The sequence below is a fragment of the Haliotis rufescens genome, unplaced genomic scaffold (assembly GCF_023055435.1).
Source record: "Haliotis rufescens isolate VD_foot unplaced genomic scaffold, xgHalRufe1.0.p SCAF_4, whole genome shotgun sequence".
Lineage (NCBI taxonomy): Eukaryota > Metazoa > Mollusca > Gastropoda > Lepetellida > Haliotidae > Haliotis > Haliotis rufescens.
This window is the reverse complement of record NW_025964112.1, coordinates 812,004-836,780: the sequence shown is the minus strand read 5'-3', so window position 1 is coordinate 836,780 and position 24,777 is coordinate 812,004. Positions and strand designations below refer to the sequence as shown.

The 24,777-nt window shown below is 41.3% G+C and overlaps 1 protein-coding gene across 1 annotated transcript in view; it reads right to left on the bottom strand.

Moving 5' to 3' along the window:
- LOC124150370 (receptor-type tyrosine-protein phosphatase alpha-like) overlaps positions 1–24,777 on the bottom strand; it is a 122,675-nt gene that overhangs the window by 69,475 nt on the left and 28,423 nt on the right. The window contains exon 2 of the mRNA XM_048382237.1: positions 585–676. The gene's annotated coding sequence lies outside the window, so the exon portion shown is untranslated. The remainder of the gene's footprint in view (positions 1–584; positions 677–24,777) is intronic.

Genomic DNA, 24,777 nt, shown 5'->3' with positions numbered 1-24,777 from the left:
GCATTGAAGAGTTCCGTCCCATGTGCACGTCAGAAACCTATGATCGTGGATTCGAATCCTTGATTATGTTTCGAGGTTTGACAGCACCATACCAGTGCTCGGGGGTTTCACCAAAGTGGTAAACGTCTTAGAATTGCATCACTTCGGACATTCCTTCCACATTAAGCTGACACGCTGTGATGTAACTGGAATATTTTTCAAAGAAATACTAAAACCCAAGTCACTCACTCATTCACTTTTTCACTTCCCAATTTCTTACCTAACACGCCAAGATGATAACGAGTGATGATGACTAGATTTGTGCCAATGAGCCTTGATCTTTTGGCAGTGTTACTTGTTACATTCCATTCCTATAACTCCCTAAATTCAGAAATGCTTTTATGTGGTGTATGTCAAACAAATAAATTATTCCACCCTCCTCAATGTCCAATGCCTTTCAATTCTCGAACCAAATCTAAAACGATCGCGACAATGTTTTGTTAATCATTCAATCCAACAGGACACATGCAACAATTAACCAAAATTAAAGTCTAGATGTGTGTGGCATCACACATAAATTGTTTGCGTTAATAGACAACGCTTACCGTGTTTTTCCGATCTTGTAGAATTCCAAATGTCCGTTTGTCGAACAACACGTTTTTGCAACGATGCTGCGGACTGTTTTCTCCTTCGTCGTCTGGAAAGATGAAGAGAATTTACAAACATAAGCAACAGGTAAAGTACTGCTGGCAACCATTAAGGGTTTTGAAAACATTGTACTCACACTAGAAATACCGTGATGATGACGAAGAATAGAAGTATCACAGCAGCGGTTGCACATCCCACAATGGTAGACACGGGTAAGGATTCCTGACCTTGAATAACAAAACATATTATTGGGTAGATATTGTATGATTTAAGGCCTCAGTAAAGCTTTCGAAACGTTGTATGGTTGACATTTGACGCACCAGTGACAAATATAATGTCCGATGCAGTTCCTTATCTGAGTTTACGCCATATGTTCCCTGTTTTTAGGTCAACAATTGACTTGTCTTTGCATGCGTTTGTGACGGATGCTGTTTGTAGGGCGGGATGCGCTAGCCTTGCGCGAACACCTGGTATCATCACTATTTGATAGTGATTCATGAACACATATAATCGTACAAAAGACTGATCTTACCAGAGATTTGTGACTATAGAAAGAGTTTCCTCTCCATTTATTAAAGTAAATGTGAATTGTAGCTATTTTAATGAAGGAGTCAAAGTCTACAATATTACAAGTATAAAGCATCAAATTCCAGTCAACTCATGGTGACTGACTCTACCCGACAACAGGCGCATACGTCTCAGCTGTGAGTGTCTTTTCAGATGATATTAACTAAAAATCCGAAACAAAAATGAAAAAGGAGACTCTTATCTTGATTTCCCTCATTAACGAATGAAATCGTGGCATATCTGTTTGCAGCACACAGTAGATACATATCCATTCAACATCATCTGTGCATCATTTAAGATGTATTTGTATTTGTTTTGTTAAAGCATAAAAGATGTGTCAGCATTACAGGATTGACAATGATTGTAGCGCTATTATTGTTCTTTGCAAGTGGACCCTGCGGTGGCACAAATGGAATGTTACGTTGTCCAACGGCAGATTCTAAGAGACCTGTCTGAATAATTTGACGATACTTGTCTGAGTTAATGTTATCCCCAACAAGGACTCCTATCATAGTTATACAACCACACACTGCCAGACGGGGTGAAAGCTTCGGAACCATTTCACAGGTTCACAGGTTCCCCTCCATCTTTTCCCAGATTTCTGTACAGCTGGAACACTGACTCATCTATACAAATCACATTATCTAAAATTGCAAGGATTTTACCAGTGCATCCGGCCAGGCGACCATATATGCATCATTTGTTGGAGGGATTTGCCGTTATTTCCAGTAGCTAATGTCGTGTTCTACTAACTGTCCATTCTTATGCCTCTCCTCCCAATTCCCAAACCAAGGTGTTTGGCAGACAACATTGGATGAGCGCGGACAAGTCGATCAACACGTCGTCTGTTTTTGGCGTATAAATACATGCACTGATCTCAGTTGACACAATGCATCAATGCCGAGCCAATCTGCTTTGGATTATGGTACACAATGGAAAGGAATGTCGGCCATGCTATGTATCTCGCGTATAGTTTTGTACCCGTTTGTGTACAGATAATAAGGAAAGATTCGTTTTTCAAATTCTGATATGTTCGAGGATAATATATTATAAATTCTGAAATATACTGATAGTTCATCGTTGAAGGAATACTGGCTATGGGTAAGATATGAATTTGAAACTATATGACACCTAACTAGTTTGAATCGTTGTCAATTTGTGCCAAAAAAAGCACATCTGTTTATTTTCAAAGAAAAGATGTCTAAGATACCCTTCAGCAGTTGTGTATTATGATATTTGGTTTTAATTTTTAAAAGTTTAAAATCAAATTGTACTTTAAAGAATAAAATAAGGATAAGATCAACTGAGAGGTACAGTTTCTTTTGCCCCTCAGTTTATTTTAGCTGCTACGTGCAATGAAGTATTTGGCGTGAAGATGCAATCAATGTTATTACGAAAACATACCTTGTGTACAGTCATCGCCCGTCCAACCCACGAGACATCCAGTGTCACATGACCCGTTGTAGCGGTCACATGATGAGTTAGTGCCAGCACACTTCCTCACCACACATGCTTTGTTACAGTCGACACCATAGTGGCCGGCGTTGCATTCTGACATAAAGAGTTTGTGTATTCTCATAATGAAATCACAAAATAATCGCCTTAAAAGTAAGTCAATAACTGGTTTGTTCCTGATATGATGGATATTTCAGCTATGCAGAACAGTTAATAATGACATTTTTAGAAAAAGTGACCTGATAAAAGGGGATTCGTTTCATTGAGGTGAAGGCAAAAGGCAAATGCTGTGCACCGTGGAGACAAGGTACGATGCATGCAGGTTTACCTCTGCTACAGTCTTGACCCATCCATCCGACCTTACATCCGGGCTCACACTTCCCAGTCACGTGATGACACGGTGAAGTTCCCTGACAGTTTCTATTCTTACATTTTTTCGCGCATGCGTCTCCGTAAGTACCTTGGCTACATTCTGCAAACATAAAATCAAAGTAGAATTTGCATATAGTTACGCTATTTAGATAATTTGGATATATTAGAGCGATAATTCGAAAAGACATTATCTTAAAACAGTTCGACTTAGATATCAGAATGTTCCAGAAGGAGGACTGGGAATGTTTGAGAATGTTGGCTTAAAAATCCATGAAATACACTGTGTAACATCTTTTCATTATGTGAATAACACTGATCATCAATCTTATCAAATGCAGTAGCAGTTTATACCTCGGGTGCAGTCACTCTCTCTCCATCCAGGAAGGCATCCAGCGACACACGACCCGTTATGACGATCACATGGTGTGGTGCCAGCTACACACTTTCGTTCCGCACAGGCTTTGTTACAGTTTATTCCATAGTTGCCTGTGTCACATTCTTTAGTACACGTGAGATTGACATGAAAAAAAGCAAGAAAAATATGTTTAATCAGGCTCAAAGTGCTGTTCAAGAGTGTGAAAATAAAAGGGTCATGGTTATGTTGACGTCAACTTTCGATATTACGAGTCACTTGTGTTAATAATGTTTTTAAATCTTGCTAAAATGGTTCAAATATGCTATTTTAAACTTGGTGCAGTTTCTTAGTATCAGTTTTATTGATGTCCGCTCTAAACGCACATTTAGGCAAACTTGGGTGGCCTAATGTGTTTGTGCAACTCTTTCATGTCAACATCTCACATATACTCTGCAAAAACAGAAACGCAAAAGAACTTAAATCGAGTGTTGTCGACATCCATACAAAACGTACCAAAAAGGAATTCTTGTCGGCATGGACTGGCACTGATTTGTGTGGAAAGAATGAGGTACTGCAGAAATGTGGTGAAGAGATGAACAAATGACAATAACCCACTCACGAGTGAGCCTGGCGCAGAAACACACCAACATGATCTGCCAGTGCAAATTCACTTGTTGGGCATTCATTTGCATGCCATCACAGTCGTACAGCAAGTGAACAGCGAAAACATGCCACGACTGACGGAATTCCAATGCAACAACGCCATCGGCCGATTGCAAACAGGAGAATTATCTTCAGCTGTAGCCTGTTTTACCACGTAGCACCAAGCACCATTACAAGACTGGCCGTGGAACCGTCATCAGACACACGTGACCTTCCAATTCCAGTCGACCAGCAACAATCACAGAACTTCCGACAGTTGGCACAAGCACTGCATAGTGGGTGAACATTCCAAAGGCCACAATTCGGAATCTGATTGCTTCCATTGGACGACGATGCCAGTCAGGTTTGAACTCTAATGGTGGCCATACAAGATATTGAGAACAGATGACCTTCACATTGAATGTCTTCTGTTCCATGTGTGCCCTATAGAAACTGGGTCAATGAGAATGATTTGTGTCTGTTGATTATTTATGATGTATAAAAGGGTGGTTGCTGAGCTATTTTCAATTTGAATATATGAAATCAGCAGAATGATATTAAATGTATTGAATAATATGTGACCGGCCAAATCGCAATTGTTCAAAACATGTCATAAACATAATATCATGATTCGTTATGCAATGGCCAAATATGCTATTTAAAACATGATCACCCTGGTGAAATTTTATATACCTGTCAAAATGTTTTACAAGTGGGGAATAAGGGCAATACACACACAGTAAACTAGGTCGACGTCGCACTGCACCTGACAGTAAGACCTCCTCACCTGTATCAAAACCTGTCTCCCTGCCACCCTGGTCTACAGTCTCCAGGACACACACCACTGACTGGGTCATACTACACCTGACAGTAAGACATTCTCACCTGTATCACACCTGTCTCCCTGCCACCCTGGTCTACAGTCTCCAGGACACACACCACTGGCTGGACAACACTACACCTGACAGTAAGACATTCTCACCTGTATCACACCTGTCTCCCTGCCACCCTGGTCTACAGTCTCCAGGACACATGCCACTGACTGGGTCATACTACACCTGACAGTAAGACCTCCTCACCTGTATCACACCTGTCACCTTGGTCTACAGTCTCCAGGACACATGCCACTGACTGGACAACACTACACCTGACAGTAAGACCTCCTCACCTGTATCACACCTGTCTCCCTGCCACCCTGGTCTACAGTCTCCAGGACACACACCACTGACTGGACAACACTACACCTGACAGTAAGACCTCCTGACCTGTATCACACCTGTCTCCCGGCCACCCTGGTCTACAGTCTCCAGGACAAACACCACTGTCTGGACAACACTACACCTGACAGTAAGACCTCCTCACCTGTATCACACCTGTCTCCCTGCCACCCTGGTCTACAGTCTCCAGGACACACACAACTGTCTTGACAACACTACACCTGTCAGTAAGACATCCTCAATCTGTATCACACCTGTCTCCCTGCCACCTTGGTCTTCAGTCTCCAGGACACATGCCACTGACTGGACAACACTACACCTGACAGTAAGACATTCTCACCTGTATCACACCTGTCTCCCTGCCACCCTGGTCTACAGTCTCCAGATACACACCACTGGCTGGACAACACTACACCTGACAGTAAGACATTCTCACCTGTATCACACCTGTCTCCCTGCCACCCTGGTCTACAGTCTCCAGGACACATGCCACTGACTGGACAACACTACACGTTACAGTAAGACCTCCTGACCTGTATTACACCTGTCTCCCTGCCACCCTGGTCTACAGTCTCCAGGACACACACCACTGGCTGGACAACACTTCACCTGACAGTAAGACATTCTCAGCTGTATCAAACCTGTCTCCCTGCCACCCTGGTCTACAGTCTCCAGGACACACACCACTGGCTGGACAACACTACACCTGACAGTAAGACATTCTCACCTGTATCACACCTGTCTCCCTGCCACCCTGGTCTACAGTCTCCAGGACACATGCCACTGACTGGGTCATACTACACCTGACAGTAAGACCTCCTCACCTGTATCACACCTGTCACCTTGGTCTACAGTCTCCAGGACACATGCCACTGACTGGACAACACTACACCTGACAGTAAGACCTCCTCACCTGTATCACACCTGTCTCCCTGCCACCCTGGTCTACAGTCTCCAGGACACACACCACTGACTGGACAACACTACACCTGACAGTAAGACCTCCTCACCTGTATCACACCTGTCTCCCGGCCACCCTGGTCTACAGTCTCCAGGACAAACACCACTGTCTGGACAACACTACACCTGACAGTAAGACCTCCTCACCTGTATCACACCTGTCTCCCTGCCACCCTGGTCTACAGTCTCCAGGACACACACAACTGTCTTGACAACACTACACCTGTCAGTAAGACATCCTCAATCTGTATCACACCTGTCTCCCTGCCACCTTGGTCTTCAGTCTCCAGGACACATGCCACTGACTGGACAACACTACACCTGACAGTAAGACCTCCTCACCTGTATCACACCTGTCTCCCTGCCACCCTGGTCTACAGTCTCCAGATACACACCACTGGCTGGACAACACTACACCTGACAGTAAGACATTCTCACCTGTATCACACCTGTCTCCCTGCCACCCTGGTCTACAGTCTCCAGGACACATGCCACTGACTGGACAACACTACACCTGACAGTAAGACCTCCTGACCTGTATTACACCTGTCTCCCTGCCACCCTGGTCTACAGTCTCCAGGACACACACCACTGGCTGGACAACACTTCACCTGACAGTAAGACATTCTCAGCTGTATCAAACCTGTCTCCCTGCCACCCTGGTCTACAGTCTCCAGGACACATGCTACTGACTGGACAACACTACACGTTACAGTAAGACCCCCTCATCTGTATCACACCTGTCACCTCGGTCTACAGTCTCCAGGACACACACCACTGCCAAGAGAACACTACACCTCACAGTAAGACCTCCTCACCTGTATCACACTTGTCACCTTGGTCTACAGTCTCCAGGACACATGCCACTGACTGGACAACACTACACCTGACAGTAAGACCTCCTCACCTGTATCACACCTGTCTCCCTGCCACCCTGGTCTACAGTCTCCAGGACACACACCACTGACTGGACAACACTACACCTGACAGTAAGACCTCCTCACCTGTATCACACCTGTCTCCCTGCCACCCTGGTCTACAGTCTCCAGGACACACACCACTGACTGGACAACACTACACCTGACAGTAAGACCTCCTCACCTGTATCACACCTGTCTCCCTGCCACCATGGTCTACAGTCTCCAGGACACACACCACTGTCTGGACAACACTACACCTGACAGTAAGACCTCCTCACCTGTATCACACCTGTCTCCCTGCCACCCTGGTCTACAGCCACCAGGACACATGCCGTTGACGGGGTCACAGGAGCTGTTCAGACAGTGGCAGAATTCGTCGCAGAATTTGCCATATGTCCCATAACTGCAGACTGTACATACACAAAGCAGGAATCGCATATGTTATATTCAATTGAAACCTCGTCAATTCAAATGGGGATCATTGAGACTGTTACGATATTAGAAGACGTACTATCTCTTTAAAATCAGATCTTAGTTCTCGCTGTCGTTTAACGAAGATCTGAGGACATCCCATTACGGGTCCCGTCAGAACGACCTTTCATCCGACCAATCAAAGCGTCGCTTACCAGATCATGAAAGTAACAGTCGGAATGTCTTTTCTAATCATGCAACCTCGAAAACGTTAACACGGGGTATTCTGAACGACAGGTACAACCCGTATGACTGATTCCGTCAAAATTATCGTCTACCTCTCGCTTCCGTGGGATAAACATTTGAACGGAGGAGGCGGTGCACAGTACGTAAGAAGAAATGTCATACAATCGCAACCATATATTAGACATTCCGGAATGTTCGTTTCTTCAGTTTTTAAAATTTTAATCGAGAACTGTGAAAACATATTATTCAAGTGTAGTCTGAAATGGGACTCGCCAGGTTGAAACGAGTGCCGCAAAGCTCGAGAAAGGTGCTTTCTGATTGGCTGATGTCGACTTCTTGTTAGTCATTTCAGTGGTCGGTCAAAGTACGCGAAAGGTCGAATGGAAGGCGTATGGTGAGGTGAAATGGCGCTTAACGTTGCGTGCAAGATTATTGCACGTATATAGCGACGTGCATGCACGTGTGTTAGGGTGCTTGTGTGTGGGTGCTTGTACAGCCGACTGAGATACCAAGCCGCAGTTTAACATGAATACCCCACTCAGACACAGTCCCCCTTAATCCCCTTAATGCTGAGCGAAAGACAGGGTATCAACAATTTCCATCTTAAAACGCCTTTTGGTATGACGCGGCCGTGAATTGAACCCCCGACCTACCGCTCTCCGGGCAGACGCCCAATCACAGAAGACGGGCGGTGTTTGAGTATTCTAATACTATTCTAATGTATTCTAATTATAAGTTCGATTCAATAACAAGACAAAATTCCTGAATCTCATTAAAACTACTTCAGTCATGATACTGCGTTGAACATTAATAACGTGAAACGTCAACGCCAGAGAATAACCAAACTGATTGCAGTTGGCAGAAAAGGCAGAATAGCGGTGAAAATGACATGAACGGATCAGGTTTTTGTTTGTTGCTTGGGACGGCGGCTTGTAAACAAATCAGACAATAAAGTGATCAATCAGAAAGTCCAGTGACATGAAAGCGCATTTGCTGAAACTCATTGAAATTAAACTGAATTTTGGAGGCATTTTATAAATATTTTACAGTGGCTATTTCATACGCTGGTCTTCTCTGTGCATTTGCGAGTGTAGGGTCTTGCCCCTTCTCTTTTCCGAAATATTACATCATATTTCTTCGAACTAAAATTGGAACAAATATTTTTATTTGGAGAATTTCTTCTTGAAACATACTGAACAGCATTGAATAAGCACCACCATGAAAATGGATGTATTTTTATCCGGGCTTAAGTCATATGAAAATATATAAGTGAATGAGTAATATACGACGTTCTGGACGAAGCATGAAGAAGAACAGCTCGTCAAAACACATTCATAATTTTTTTGTGAGCGAAATCGCCAAAACGCAACAAATTGCGTGCACATCATGGAAAACGTGTTTTGTTTCACGGGAAGCATGCTTAATAGGGCTATAAAAGACAGAACTTTAAAAGCCACATCACTTGTTGCTGCAGACGTAAAGGGTACTGACACAAGAAATGCCAAGATTAACAGCAGAAGAACGTGAACGTGCCTTGGGGATGCTTCAAGTTGGTACGTCAAGTAGAGTCGTTTCACAACGGTTTCAATGCCATCATTCAACAGTCCTCAGGCTACTGAGCAGATACCAGCAGACAAGAACCACCAGAGATCGACCACGTCCGGGTCAACGTCGTGTAACTACACCACGTCAGGATCGCCATATTGTTCGTCGGCATCTTCGTGATCGTACACTTCCGGCTACCAGGACTGCGGCAACCGTACAAGGCCGACAGGGGTTGATCAGCGCTGACAGCGTACGTCGACGTCTCCGCATAGCAGGGCTACGTGCTCGACATCCATATGTTGGACCCATACTCACTGATCGACATCGAAATGAACGTCTGGGTTGGATCAAAAGGCATCGTCATTGGTGATTGCGGCAGTGGCATGGTGTGCTGTTCTCTGAAGAGTCCCGTTTTCATTTACGGAATGCTGACGGTCGACTGCGAGTGTGGCGTCGACATGGAAAACGTTACCACAATGACTGCGTTGTACAGACAGATTGATGGGTGTGGTGGGGGGGGGGGGGGGGGGGGGGGGGTGTTTGTGTGGGTGTGAGGGAGTGTCATGTTGTGGGGCGGCATCAGTCGTAACCATCGAACAGAGCTCCGTGTTTGTCGTGGAGGAGTTAATGCCCTTTACTACAGGAATAACTTATTGGCAAATCACGTCATCCCATTATTTCATCAGCACCAGGATATGCACACCTTCCAGCAAGATAATGCAAGAGCGCACACAGCACGTGTTTCAACACAGTACCTGGCGAACAATAATGTGCCTCCATGGCCAGCCCTGTCACCCGATCTATCGCCAATTGCCTGGGTCAACGCCTCTCACGTCGTCCGCAAGTACAGAACCTAGAAGATACACTTCGTCAAGAGTGGAATGCCCCAGAACACTATTCGCAGACTTATTTGATCAATGAGAAGACGTTGCATGGCCTGTGTTGCTGTCAATGGCGGACATACCAATTATTGACTTTTCATTTTAACCCTATGTGTCTTCCTTACACTGATGACGTAAATGTAATTACTGTGTGGTATTACTGTTTCCTTTGTCGTCTTTCTTAATAATCCGTCTACGTCTGTTCTAATTAAAATCGGTCATTGCTTAAATTGTTTTTGTAATATTTCAAGATTTATTGCTGATGCGTTTTCAGTGCTGTTCAGAATATAAGTCCTCAAATTAATCAAGGTTAAAGGGGTACAATAAGCGTCATAATCTTAATTGAAATATACAATGATATTTAATATTTACTTAAGCTATATTGGTTCTTTGGATTATTCCATTTAATACTTTATTCATAGGTTTGTTTGAGCTGGACAACTTCCAAATAATATCCAGTCTTTTCCACAGAATAGGTCATGACGGTAAATTAACAAACCATGTGCATATAGATTATCTTTTGCAGGAATTGAATGATACACCATATAAATATATTATTTGTAGATATATTGTCAAATAAGATGGCGGGTTACAAGTTTGTAAGTTATGTAACATATAATAGTACCCATACATCTTGGCCGTCCAAATTCAGTTGGTCAGAAAGGCTTAACATCAGATAATATGTGATGTTATATTAAAATCAATGTCTTTTTGTCCAGACCGGAGATTCCCTGTATTCAACATACCGTATATTTCCACTTCACAGATGTTGAGCGTGTCATCCCCTTTATCAGGGTTCCTGATGGTGAGGTATCTGCCCCTGCCGTCACACACCAAGTCGATCACTGAGTTGTTGACAGTGGCAGGGAAGGTGTAGCACAATGTCCCGTCAGTGGAGTTGTCATTACTCAGGTGCACGGTGCAGTTAGCGATCCTGTATAAAACTGAAAGTTAAATCGCCATGATACACTCATATTTCATTTATAGGAGAGAAAATTATGATAACAAATGTAGATAATATGCCTTAATCTGTTCTGCATTTTGTGGGCACGGATTTTCAAATTACTAATAAAGTATCACTGCCTCCTTAAGATAACACAAAGATAGCATGATATCAAGTCAAACAAAAATAAATAACTAATTATAGCAAACATACCTTACATAAGATTCTTAACATTTACCCAAATCAATATATACAGGAGCAAAATGATAAGTTCAGTTTTGTTTATCGCAATTACATGTTTTTCAGCATTTTGCCAAAAAATGACGGTCAAATAAAGCTTGTAACATCAATTTAGCTTCTGAAATTTTATATGAGGCATTTTTTCCGGCAACACTTTTTTTACAATACGCACAGATCAGCTCTATTATACTCTATTATACTGATTCGCAATATTCCACTTATTAAGTACAGGGTGCCCGTGATCAGCCGCCATCTTGTTTGTCTGATAAACAGGTGGCGTTTTGTAATATCTTATCTTACAAAACTAGTTTTGTATCCTTCGATGGAATCACGCCACCCCGCACATCAAGCCAGTTTGCATGTCAGTTTTTCCTGGGTTATCTAGTTGTTGAAGTAGTTGATGCTCAAACCAATGCATGAACCTTGTTCCATTCATTTCGCGATGATAGTCATCATCATTAAACTTTGCATCAAAAACCAAATCACATCCGTTCATCAAACGCTTTTCAGCATGTAAAATAATAGGACGTTTGCCTTTTCCTGACAGTATCTTTGGGCACCAGATTGATCATTTGGAAGCCACGTGTAGTCAGCTACATGCTTCTTGTTCACCCAAGTTTTACCAATAGAAATGATGTTGCATTCTAATCAACAATTTTCGTCATTTTCTCCAAGGTAAGAACAACGTTGTTTTACGGTGGAAGTGGCGGTTATATCCCCTCTTCGTATACTTGACCTCCATCTCAAGTACTCCTATGGTTAATCTTGTTTTTGTCTCATTAATTGTGCCCTGTATTTCATTTCGTATTTCTTCCACTGTTGGCTGAACCGTCCTTTCTCATATAGTTGGTGTACAGCTCTGCGAATTGCAGACTTATAAATAAACTCACGTTTCTTCCTCTTCCTCTGTCCTTAGTATTGATGAGATGGTCCCTGAATCTACAGCACTGGGTACTGTTATATAAACCAATCGTAAGTACTTAGGAGTAGGGTCTTGGCTGCTGATATCTCATATAGCAGTGTCATATAGCACACTTGGTTGTTTATGGATGTTCCCTTTTCTTTGTTTTATGCATTTCATTTCCTTTGTGCTGCAGTGTATTCGAAACCTCATAAATATATTTTGCTTTTGTTGATTTATATAGTCAGTTTATTAGGCATTTTCCTTGGCAATGGCTGACAACAGATAGGGCTGTGAAGACGGCTTCAAAGTGGTGGCTTCAGGAATGATGCGAATCGGTCGTATTCCAGATGTTACCTCTAAGAACAATGTCTAGAAATGTCATCATCTTAAGGCAAGGGAGTTAACTGACTGTAAAAGTCCAGTTTCCACCCTTGCCGAACTAGACTGGAATTTAGAGGCTCGATCGTAGCGCCACCTATGGCTACTATGAGTAATGGCCCTTATATGACACTCCCACCTCACATATTGCTTGCATTTGCTTCAAACAAAACGGCGGCCCCCTGTCAATACAATCTAATCATAAGTGCATCAAATCACTTGAATACCTCGATTAAAATAGGAAAAGATTTGGAAAATATCTGTCGACGCAAAGTTGACGGTGTACATGTTTTGCAAATCCTGCAATCGACCGAAATCTGCACGGCAGTCGTCGATTGTACTGTGCAGACTGAGCTTCACCACATGTATTACATTTAAGAGAATTTTCATTGCACTCATCATAATTGTGCTTCCCTCCACACTCAGCACAAACATGATGAGTGCTCCTCCACTTATAAGAGACCTGCCCAACGGACTGACATTTGAAACAGCAAAGAGCAGGAGGAATGTACATCCGGATTTTAAATCTCTGGAAAATAATAAAAACATGATCTGATAAAGACTGACCAGCAAGTATATGCAGAACAGATTAGTCCATGAGTCAGACCACAACGGAACATAATAGAGGTAAAACAGGTTTTACTTCTTCCTCAATTTCACTCAACATCCAGATCAAAACCATAGACTCCACAGGATCTCATCAGTGATTCAGCTTCATGCACTGTACGTGGAGACATAATTGTTCATCAAATTCTGCATCTTATATAACTGGTTTGGCAGCCTGAACGACTTTGCTGCAACACACTTAACACTGATTTTTTCAGTTCTTACTTTCGGAAATATTCTCGCCAAAGCACGCTGTGTCATCAGGTGACAATTGGTTGTTGGACAATTATCATCATCATCATCAGTATCGGCCTTTATGGCCTTTATATCTGACCACGCAATAGGAGGGACAGTATTTAGTTGATTTACAACAAAAACGACAAAACCCTTTCCATATTCATAAGTCGATGTGTCTTTGAGTCACTCTCATACAGTGATGATACAAGGTGTTTTCAAAAAGGCAAGCGCATCTTGCCCCACCAACGGCACTCACCACAAACACATACAATGGAAAGTCAATGATTCACCTTATAAAATGGGAACACACGGCAAAAGCCAAAACAGAGATTTTGATCGAACATCAGTTTTGTTTCTGATGCATCGAATTTGGAAATGTCTCCCACATGTCTACCATAAAACCTTTGGAAATCTTTACTGAGACCTTGAATGTTGTAACCTTGATAAAACAAGTTCTGAGCAAGAGTTGTATGACCCTTGGAAATCATGGTACAAAGAGTGTTTCCGTTTGTATCTCAAAAGTTATGAAATGTAAACTCCAAAGGTTGGATCGGCTGCAATACTGCTCGACATGAAGGGAAGTTGACTGTTGGAAAGTTGAAACTGTATTGTGGAGAGTGTTTTGTCACTCAGAATCTTTATGCATAGATCTGAATACCAAACGGATGAGGCGGTCTCACTGGTCTCCTTCACTTCTAGTTCAGCGGGTTCATCAGTGGAAGGGAATTGGCCATCTGATGGTTAATGAATGATGTCAGATCACCGATATACAGTGATTCTGTCAGCACTTACAAGCAACTAGTAAGGGTCTTCCTCAGCGACGCAGGATTTAATCACCAATATACTCGTCCTTTTTAATGAATGAAGTAATGATATTTCGGATGTTCAATTTTCATGGATACCTGCTCATGTTGTACTGCATGGAAATGAGAATGCTGATAAATTGGTAAAAGCTGATGGGTCAGAAACAAATGACTTAATATCCTTTTCTCCTGCAGACCTAGGCATCGTCAGTAATATTCATGCTAAACAAAATGGCAACAGAGATGGGCATCATCCTTAAAAAGATGCAATATCTATGGCATCGAGCCTTTCATTAATAAATTACATATATCTCGAAATAATTGGAGTGAAGACTTTCTCTTAATCAGACTTTGTCTCGGCAAGTGGTCTTGGTTTGTATATCAATACCCTAATTAAGAACGTTTCTGCAAATTGTACACTTCATAATCGATTTGACAATATTACTTATTATTTAATCCAAATTATTGATTTATACGTAGATCAACCTGAGGTAATTATGGAGGCTCTTAAAGTTCTCAATATTGACCACATATTTGCTGGACTGTTATGTTGTGGGAATAGAGTTCGCCATGGAGTTCAGAATGTAATTCTCGTAGCTCGGACACCTAGAAACTTTCAAAGATCAATCAATCCCATAAAGTCCAGAAGAATTAGGTATAACCTGGATTATACAAGAGTAGAAAGCTGAATTTTTCTGGAGACCACAGAAATTCATACTGATGCCCCTAGAACAAGGTTTCCAAGATGGCCACCATTATTTGTTAAAAGGATGTGAAATGTTGCAGTTTTACATTCATGATAGCATGCAGTATATCAAATTAAAGCTCTTTTTATAAGTTTCCCAACAAAACTTTATTTTTAATTTTTTATTTACATTTGAAGAATGATTTAACAAGGTTTTTTTGTGGAATACCCAGTAATAATAAGGTTGGGTAATGTTAAAAAGGATCTATGAAAGAAACAAAGGTATTTCAGAATTTGCAATATTGTATTAAAACTGGTAAACAACAGAACTGATCCCTTGTTTCAATACATCTTGTAGAGCCAGAGGAATATTAGGTCCCTTGGAATTATGTCCAGTGTCAGTATATTGTTCATGAGCTGCTGCAGAGTAGGTAACAGTTATGTCCACTTGGAACAGCATGCGAAACGCTATTATGAAATTATTAGTAGAATCAGCACGTCATTGAAGTGAAACAAGAGTTTAACCATTAACATCATTTTGTATCTCTATGACAGGGGCAGTTTTACGATTGTAATCACTACATCCTGTGCATAGGAAAGTGCACTCCAGTCACAATGTCATCTTCAGGACTTTCAGAGGAGCAACAGATCAGTCAGTTCCATTGGGAACAAACTGTCCCTCTCTGTGGTGCCACGCCCACTCTGTGGGTGAGAGTTAACTTCCGTGCCATTGTTGTACAGCATGGTATGCTCTATGACTATGGAATTTGGCAGCTACTGATGTTGAGAGAGGGATTCCAGCTTGAATCCAGATGAATAGAAGGATGCTCAATGAATGGATTTGAAGTACATCTTTTAGAGATATGTGTCCATTGCAGGTGATGGTGTCAACCAGTCCGCATCTGCAGTGCTTTGCTCTTCTTGCACACCCGTGGGTGGGAACCCATATCCATTTGAGATAACTGGTATCAAACATGGTGATGACCTGAGGTCAGATTATGACGGCCTACTTTCCTGATTCCAAGTCATTGATAAGTTGCTCGTGCTTCAGTCGAATGATCACCTACATCTGTGTTGAACGTTATGGTTTTTCAGAGTGTAAACTCCCTGATGCCACATCGACATATATGTCCTCCTCTTCAAGCCTCACTTCGAAGTCAAACAAAATTCAAAATACAGACACTTTATCTAATATATTTGAAATCAAAATTACTGAAAGTTACCTCTGAAAATTAGGTACATTGCAAATCTCGCCATTTTTGACACATTACTAGATCAACATTCACGGTGTGTTTAGAATTCTAAATATAAGATATTTACTTTGGAATTGAATTTCAAAAGTAGAATATTAGTGATCACGGGTATCTGTTTTTAATCAAATCACTAATAATAATTCTGAATCGTCGCCGATGAGTCGTTTAGAATGTTTTGAAAAATACGCAAAGACGAACGCTGAAGTGTACATTCCGCCATATACGCTATCACGTTTCATATATGCGAATTGACCCGAGGACGCAGCTGTCATGGCTCTTTTGGTAGACCGCAGGAAAGAGTCTGGAGTGAGCTAAGGGGCATGACTTACCGAAGGTCTCAAAAACCAATTCGGCTTTCTATTATTTTTCTTCCAGGTAGTTTTTTTGGTCTAATTCCTTTGGCCTTATAGCTGAACATATCTGCCCATACCCTTCTTGTCAATTTCACAACGTTGTATTCGTCATCAAGTTTGAAATACGCTGCTGATATGATACACATATACACGCGTTTTACAGAGCATGGTGATAAAGAATGTATGTTATGTTAATTATTCTTTATCAAAGAGATGTAACAATAATAATATTTGCTGCTTTTGTTATGTTTACACACTAGTGGTGATGTGATATAATATTTAACGTCGCGTCCAAGATAATTGCACTTATATATACATTTGTGTGTGCGTGTGTGGCTGCTTGTACTAGTCGAGACAAAGGCCGATTTTATATTGCTAACCCACTGAGATGTTAGACCCTTAATGCCAAGCGCCAGACAGGGTAACAACAAGTACCTTTCTCGTGTCTTTAGGTATGACGCGGCCGGGGATCTCCGGGTGGATGCTCTACCACTAGACGTTTACAGCCCATACCCTATAGTCGGTTTCAGTTACCGATGTAAAGGTCACTGACCTCGACAAATCATCACCAAAGCAGGTATTTACCTAGGTGTACCGGAAAGCACTGCCACATTTTACTTCTGATAGCTTTTTGTAGAGATAGGTAGTTGAAGTGCCTTGACCGTTTAATTTCTGAACGGGGCATTGGGGAAAACGATTTTATCACGTTTCCGGTAATACTTTAGTATTCATTTACGAAGTGATTGTATACATTTATCGTTCTGTTCATCAAGTTAATACTCTAAAAAGAATTGCAGCCTATCCTCATTAATGTACTGTCATAGTATAACATAAAAACATGAATAATCAAAATGCGCCATATCCACAACTGACAGTTGCCAGGTAAGTGTAAAACGTCGACACCAGTCTCCATTATCCGCCGAAACAGATTCCACTGAACGTAAAAGTTGCGGTGCAAATTATATGAAAATCAGTGATGACACCAGGTGTCCGCGATAAAGGGGAACTCGGGATTACGCCTCTTTCAAATTTGATAAACAACATGAGAGTTATGAAATGTGTACCCTCCCTTGTTGGATGGGTGTTAACGCGGACGCGGACTTCGGAGGAAGTCCATGATTAATTATTTTGTGTATGTGATGTTGTTCCCTGTTCATACGCCCTGTATCTAAAATAACAGTTGTAGCTATTGTACATGTGGTTTGTTAACAGAACAGAATGCATGCTGGTGAATGTTATCACTCCAGCGTGTGATTCTGCATAAACATCAGGGCTGTAATCGTATCGAGTCAGTTCTCCATATAATAACGCTTCAAGTAGATGCTCAGGAAAAGCACAGATAGTATTACTAACACGCCATAAGATAACAACTATTTGCTGGTCATCAGTTAACAATAAACAAACTGCTCATTCCCTAGTATCTAGGCAATATCATATTCGGGACATTCACACGAACACATAGATATGACTATGACTAAATATGCTATATGCTTATTTCATGGAAATTGACTACAACTGCAATGTTACACCTTATTCGAGGATGGTTTCACATTTGTCATGAACAACATTTACTGACTGTATGATTCCATCGATTCCAATATAACGTTTATCTCAGTTCTCACTGAGAATTGTACAAACTAGCTAACTTTAAATGAATAAACAAAGATATGATCTTATCTTAAATTCTCAGGGGACAACTATAACATATACAGTTTTATAGTGAATATTTGGTGGTTTGGGTAGCCTGGTGGTAAAAGGGATCGCTCGTTACGCCGAAGACCCGGGTTCGATTCCCCAAATGGGCAAAATGTGTTAAGCCCTTTTCTGTAGTACCCCGCGGTGATATTACTGGAGTATTGCTAAAACCATACTCACTCATTATAGTGAATACACTGTAAGGTAAAGTGTCAGTCATATCCTTAACCATTAATCATTATACACTTTGCTACACAGATAAAATAGTTGAATTCACACAATGCTGTGTGACTGTAGCCCCGGCCAACTGACACACGCCGTCGTGTCATACCCAAAGTTGGAGCCCTATTGAGGCACAATTCTAGGTCATGATCACTGACAGATAACATCCAAAATGACGCTTGAAATTGTACATTTGAGGTTTTGTTAAAAATTCATAAATCTTCATGTCCGAGTTGGAGTTTCGACCCAGCTTTGTCTCCTCGTGGAAGATGGGAAGATGTTTTAGTATGGGTCTGACGCATCAACGTTTGGGAGCTCAATTTGTTTATAAAACAGTTCCAAGAAGTAATAAATACATTATAACGTCGATGAATAAAAGTATACCATGACGATATCACTTTGACTAAGAATATAGACACTGATCTATTTGATGTATTTCAATAAGTCTTCCAGATTCAAATCTAGCATAAACATGCAACGTACAGTTATAGTCGGCTTCATCCCTGTGGTAGACTGTAACATGATGTATCCTGTACTGCCGTCCCAGGTCCACCCTCCACATACTCGAGTAGTTGACAGCAGAGTGGAAGCAGGAGCCGTCATCCACGTCCTGGTTCCTGTTGCCGTCCACAGCCTTGTCTGAAGTCCAGTTATTAAGTGCTCCGGATGTAGAGGTGGCTGTCTTGTTGAAGGCCACGTTTTCTGCAAGTAGGACTTATCGATAATCATTACTCAAACTCAATCGCCCACGTGAAGTACTGGTAGATTAGGTACGGTCCAATCAACATTGCGTCAAAGATTATTTTCAGTTTATTAATTCCGTTTTCATAAAATGTTTCAAGAAAATATTTGTGAAACTGAAATATATAAAATGCAATAGCAAATACTTGTCATACTTGTGTTAAATACTATCTACTAGTTTATTAGTTTTACTAATTCAAATACAGATACCTGTAACTTTGAGCTGTCCATAACATCTGTCCTTAGCTTGAATATCGTTAAGATAATATGATGTATTTCACTACTAGGAAGGTACCAACGTCTAAAAATTTGTCACTTCACGAGGTCCAGTGTTTGACCTGACCTTTTCGAGAATATATTTAAGCGTTGGGGAAGATGGGAGATGGTATTGTGTTGTCGCTGTTTCGATGAAATGTAATATGATGGCAAACCTACTTATGAACAGGGCGGTATGGGGTAGCCTAGTGGGTAAGCGTTTGCTCGTCACGCCGAAGAGCCGTGCTCGATTCCCCACATGGCTACTACGTGTGAAGCCCCGTGACAAAACTGGAATATTGCTAAAAGAAGCGTAAAACCAGACACACTCCATTCCATGATATGTTGATGATACTTAACACAGACTCCAATGGATTCAGATAGTTTACATTACGCCTTCGAATTGCCCTCTGAAACGAATTAATTATATATATATATAATATAAGCAGTTATCGTACGGTGTAAGTCACAAAAGATCTCTACGTAAAAATTATCAATTTTCAAACGCTGGCTACATGATTTCAACACTTTCAATTAATGTATAATATTTTTTTATGAGGATAGAAACTCCCCAATGAACAATCAAGTTTTTGTCAGTTACCACACATTTGTTTATGTATTTATGTCCATTGAGATACCATCTTTACGAAACGAGTGGACTTTCTATACTATCTGACCGAGCGAAAGCGAGATGAGATACCATAGAATGTTCACGGGATCCTTTTGGAAGAATTTCTTCTACTTATGCGAATTCAAGCGCCATGTTGTTAGTACGCAGGACACCAATAAGAAAATGTGAAAAGTAACATTAGCGTCGCGCTTTGAATATCGGACCAACAGTCACCGGGGTCCCGTCTGTGCATTCAAAATGGTTCGGTTTCCTTGATCTATCAGCTGAATTTATATCATGTCCGTACCATTTTGGATGAGGGAAATCAGAGTGTTCGCCAAAGACATTTGTGTTTACTGTACCCCCCTTTACTGAAGACGTGAAAATCAACACGCTCAAGTATGCTTCCATGTCACTGACAGCTTCGAACGAAAGGAAAGGTCACCACCGGAATAAGAAAAGAAAACCGTGATCTACTCAGCGTTTTATGCTAGAGATGGGGAATGTTTTTGTTCACCTTTGGGATATTTTGGGCCACAGAATCATAAATCAGACACACTTCTACGGAGTTTTCGAATGATTTGTATCGGAAATGTTCACTTTGAGTTATCTGGTTGTGCAGTCGTAAACAAACAACTCCCGAAACAGTGCCACAAAATACGCTCCGAAAGGGACACTGATGGCACAACCGGATCCTCCCGAGTAAGTCCAGATATCAGTCCAGATAGTTAAACTGGCTTCATTTCAGCACGCTAATCCTATTACGTTAAATCAAATTGGAAGTTGCGAAAGTAGTCGGGTGCGTCACGCTCATTTGGACCCCCGATCTATTGAACGGTAGTCGTACATTGTCAATGGATATAACTCGATTATAATTATAATGTCGGTGGAAGCACAATGCATAACTTATATAGGATGCAAACCGAATTTAATGCGTGTGACTTTCTTGTTTGGTTTAATAAAGTGTTTGTTACTATCTCTCGCTCACATAAGATTGTTTCCGTTCTGCCTTGTAGTTGCAAAATGAATGACGTCTCGAGATATTTTATGAATGAAAAAAGTAGTCCCGGTGTGACAGAGGTCACGGTTATCCAATCAAAACGAATAAAACAAGGTCAACCTTGTACGACACACGTGTGACGTACGGATTTAGTATCTTACTACCTGTATCTTCACCACGTGGGTAATATGAAAATGTCAGTTAATAACTCTATTCTAATAATTATATATATTATATTTAAAAAACATGTATCTGTTAATGCCATTAACTTTAAATAGTAATTATAATAAATGAGATCCCTTGTGATAAAGAGGTCATTCATCCCTTGCGATGGAGAAATCAAGCAAATGAAAGCAACATAACCCTTTACATATTCAAAAGAAATCTCGATTGTACGTTTTCTACTTTATAATCATGAGCATATATCTATGAATCAATATCCAATATTGATGACAACAGGTGTTCGCGAAAAGGTGAGCAGCGTATCCTACCCAACCGGTGACACCCGTCACAAACACATGCATGACAAGTCAATTATTCTCCTGAAAAAAAAGGAAATTGCATCGGACATCATTTTTGTCATTGATGCATCAAATTCGGAAATGTCATGTCTCCAATAAAACGTTTTGAAAGCTTTACTGAGGCCTTGAATGTTTTAGGTGAGGTGAAATGGGGTTTAACGTCGCGTTCAAGATTATTGCACTTATATAGCGACGTGCATGTACGTGTGTGTTTGTGTGGCTGCTTATACTAGTTCGGACTGATGCCGAGATATCACTGAGATACCATGCTGCAGTTTAACATGAATACCCCACTCAGACACAGTATACTGACTCCGAGCCGACCAGTCCTTGTTTTAGCCCCTTAATGCCGAGCGCCACACAGGGTAACAACAAGTACCATCTTTTAACATCTTTTGGCATGACGCGGTCGGGGATCGAACCCCGGACCTTCCGCACTCCGGGCGGACACTCTACCATTAGACCATGGAGGCGGTCTAGTTAGTTTTGTGTGTGGCTGCTTGTACTTGATGCCGATGTATAGTGCTAGCACTACAACTAGACCACGGAGGGGTCCTTGAATGTTTTAACCTTGATCAAACAACTTTTGAGGAAGAGTCGTAGATGTATGACGCCCTTGAAATCTTGGTAGAAAGAGTATGCTCGATTGTATCTCAAAATTTTATAAATTAAATGTAAACAACAAAAGCTGGGGCTGCAGGAATATTGCTTGACATAAAGAGAACGAAATACGATGACTTGCCTCTTTGGCAAATGCCGTTCCTCCCATCCCTCCACTGTAGTGCACAGGCCCCAGGACATTCTCCTGTGGTGGAGTTACACACGACCCCTCCTTCACAGTGACAGGAATAGCTACAGGAGTCTCCGAACTGTCCTGGAGGGCAGGTACCTGGGGAGAAAATACAATACTGCTTTTGAGTCGTACTAGTAAGAACGAAATGTCATACAAGTAGAGTGAGTGAGTGAGTATGGTTTTACGCCGCTTTTAGCAATATTTCAGCAATATCACGGCGGGGGGACACCAGAAATGGGCTTCACACATTGTACCCATGTCGAGAATCGAACCCGGGTCTTCAGCGTGACGAGCGAACGCTTTATCCACTAGTCTACCCGACCGCCCCTTCATACAAGTAGAAGAACAACCTATTCATATTTTGAATGACACTTGGGCTGATATATATTATCATACACCATGACAGGCAATGTTGAACCGTGACACTAATGAGTGTAAAGGTTATTGTACACATGTTACTGTCAACTCACAATGCATGAGTTTCGTGTAGAAATCCATTGGATTGTTTAGAAGGTTTTGTTTGTTTGATTGATTGATTGTTTGTTGGTTGGTTTGTCTGTTTGTTTAATTATTGTTTAAAACCTCACACAGCAGTATTCCAGCTATATGACGGCGGTGTGTAAATAATCGAGTCTGGACCAGACAATCCAGTGACTGACGTCATGAACATCGACCTATGAAACTGGAATGTCATGACATGCATCAACTAAGTCAGCGAGCGAGACCACTCGATCCCGTTAGTCGCCTCTTACGACAAACATGGTTTGCTAGGTGGTTGGGTGGGATCATGTGGTACTTCTCTTAGCTTAGGCACTTCAGCGCATGTATATTTCATTCAAATTTCATGGAAAGACACATTTTGCTTCTAACAGTTTACTAGGTTTGCCATCGAAGGCCTGGTTGAATCATTCCAGAAATTGTGCGGTAGACATTCAGAATAATTCACTTTCACCTTAACCTTGAGTTTTCACGCCTCCCTACTCACTGGCACTTTCTTAATGACATAAGTGGTGGATGCTACCAGTCGAGCAGGAGTTATAGTGCCCTTAGGCCTAGGTGCTATATTTGTTACTCAACAGGTGGCATTAAGTAAAAAACAGTTAGTGATTCTTCCTAAATAAACATGGCCATTAACAATTGCCTGGAGGACGAATATCTGAATACATGTGTATACCTATTTTCATCTGCTGAATTTATTTTATCATCTTCCTAGTACACATAACCTCATTCTATAAATTAATTCACTGTTTTTAGTAAGTACCATGGACAAATTGCCCATGGACAAATTCATTTGATCTATAAATGTCCTTGCGTATTGTGAAGCGTGTTGATTTTGGCAGGTATTCCATACCTTTTCTGTCCACTGATCCAGTTTTTTCCCAAACCTGTTAACTGAATCTCCAAGCCAATCCTTGTAATATAAATACGACGCAATCTTTGTGAAAATGACGTATATATAGCTTAATGTACATAGAATTGTATTTCATGAATATGTTGTACACTTTTGACACGGGAGTCAATATTATATTTCCAAATTCCTATAATATTATACTATATATTTCCAGTGCAATAAATAACCTTGTTTTCTGCATCCATACTGTCGGGCAAACCAACCCACCCCAAACACCCTTGAGATCATATGTCTCCACACGCCCCTTTTAAAGTTGTAACCACCAAATCCTCAATAGTCGGAGAGTCGTGTGATATGGAGGACCTAGTGTGCCAAGAATCCCCAAAGGGTCTATGTAATAAATGTACGTATGGTGTCATTATAAATTGTCAACCGATCTCGAGGGGTGTTTGGTGTGAGGTTAGGGTTACATAGACTCACACACTTGGTACAGCACACCATATGCCCAGTTGACAACGAATATATCTCACAGACATTCATCCACAGACCCGTAGTATGTGGCCGAAGTTTCTCGGAGCAAAACGTTTGATTCAGCCATTTTGATAAATCCATAAATACAGAGATGGTTGTAGTAGTTTTCTTGTATGTATATAGAGCTTATATTCACCGCATGAAAAAAACACCCAACTTCATAGTTTAACATACTCACTCAGTGTAAGACAAACACAGCAAGCTTATCCCAGTACTGCACAACACAACCCACAGGAGGCCGCCATGTTGGGTTAAAGAGGATGTAAATCACCCCAAACTATTTTGTATCAAACTGAAAATATTGATGATTGCTGGGCTTTTGTCCCTTTCCGGCGGGGACAACACTGAGGATACTACAATATGTATACGAGTCATGTTGTGTAACGTCGCTGATACGCATCACATTTATCAATACTACATAATAGTTCAAAGAAATCTATTATATGTTTATATGTTTA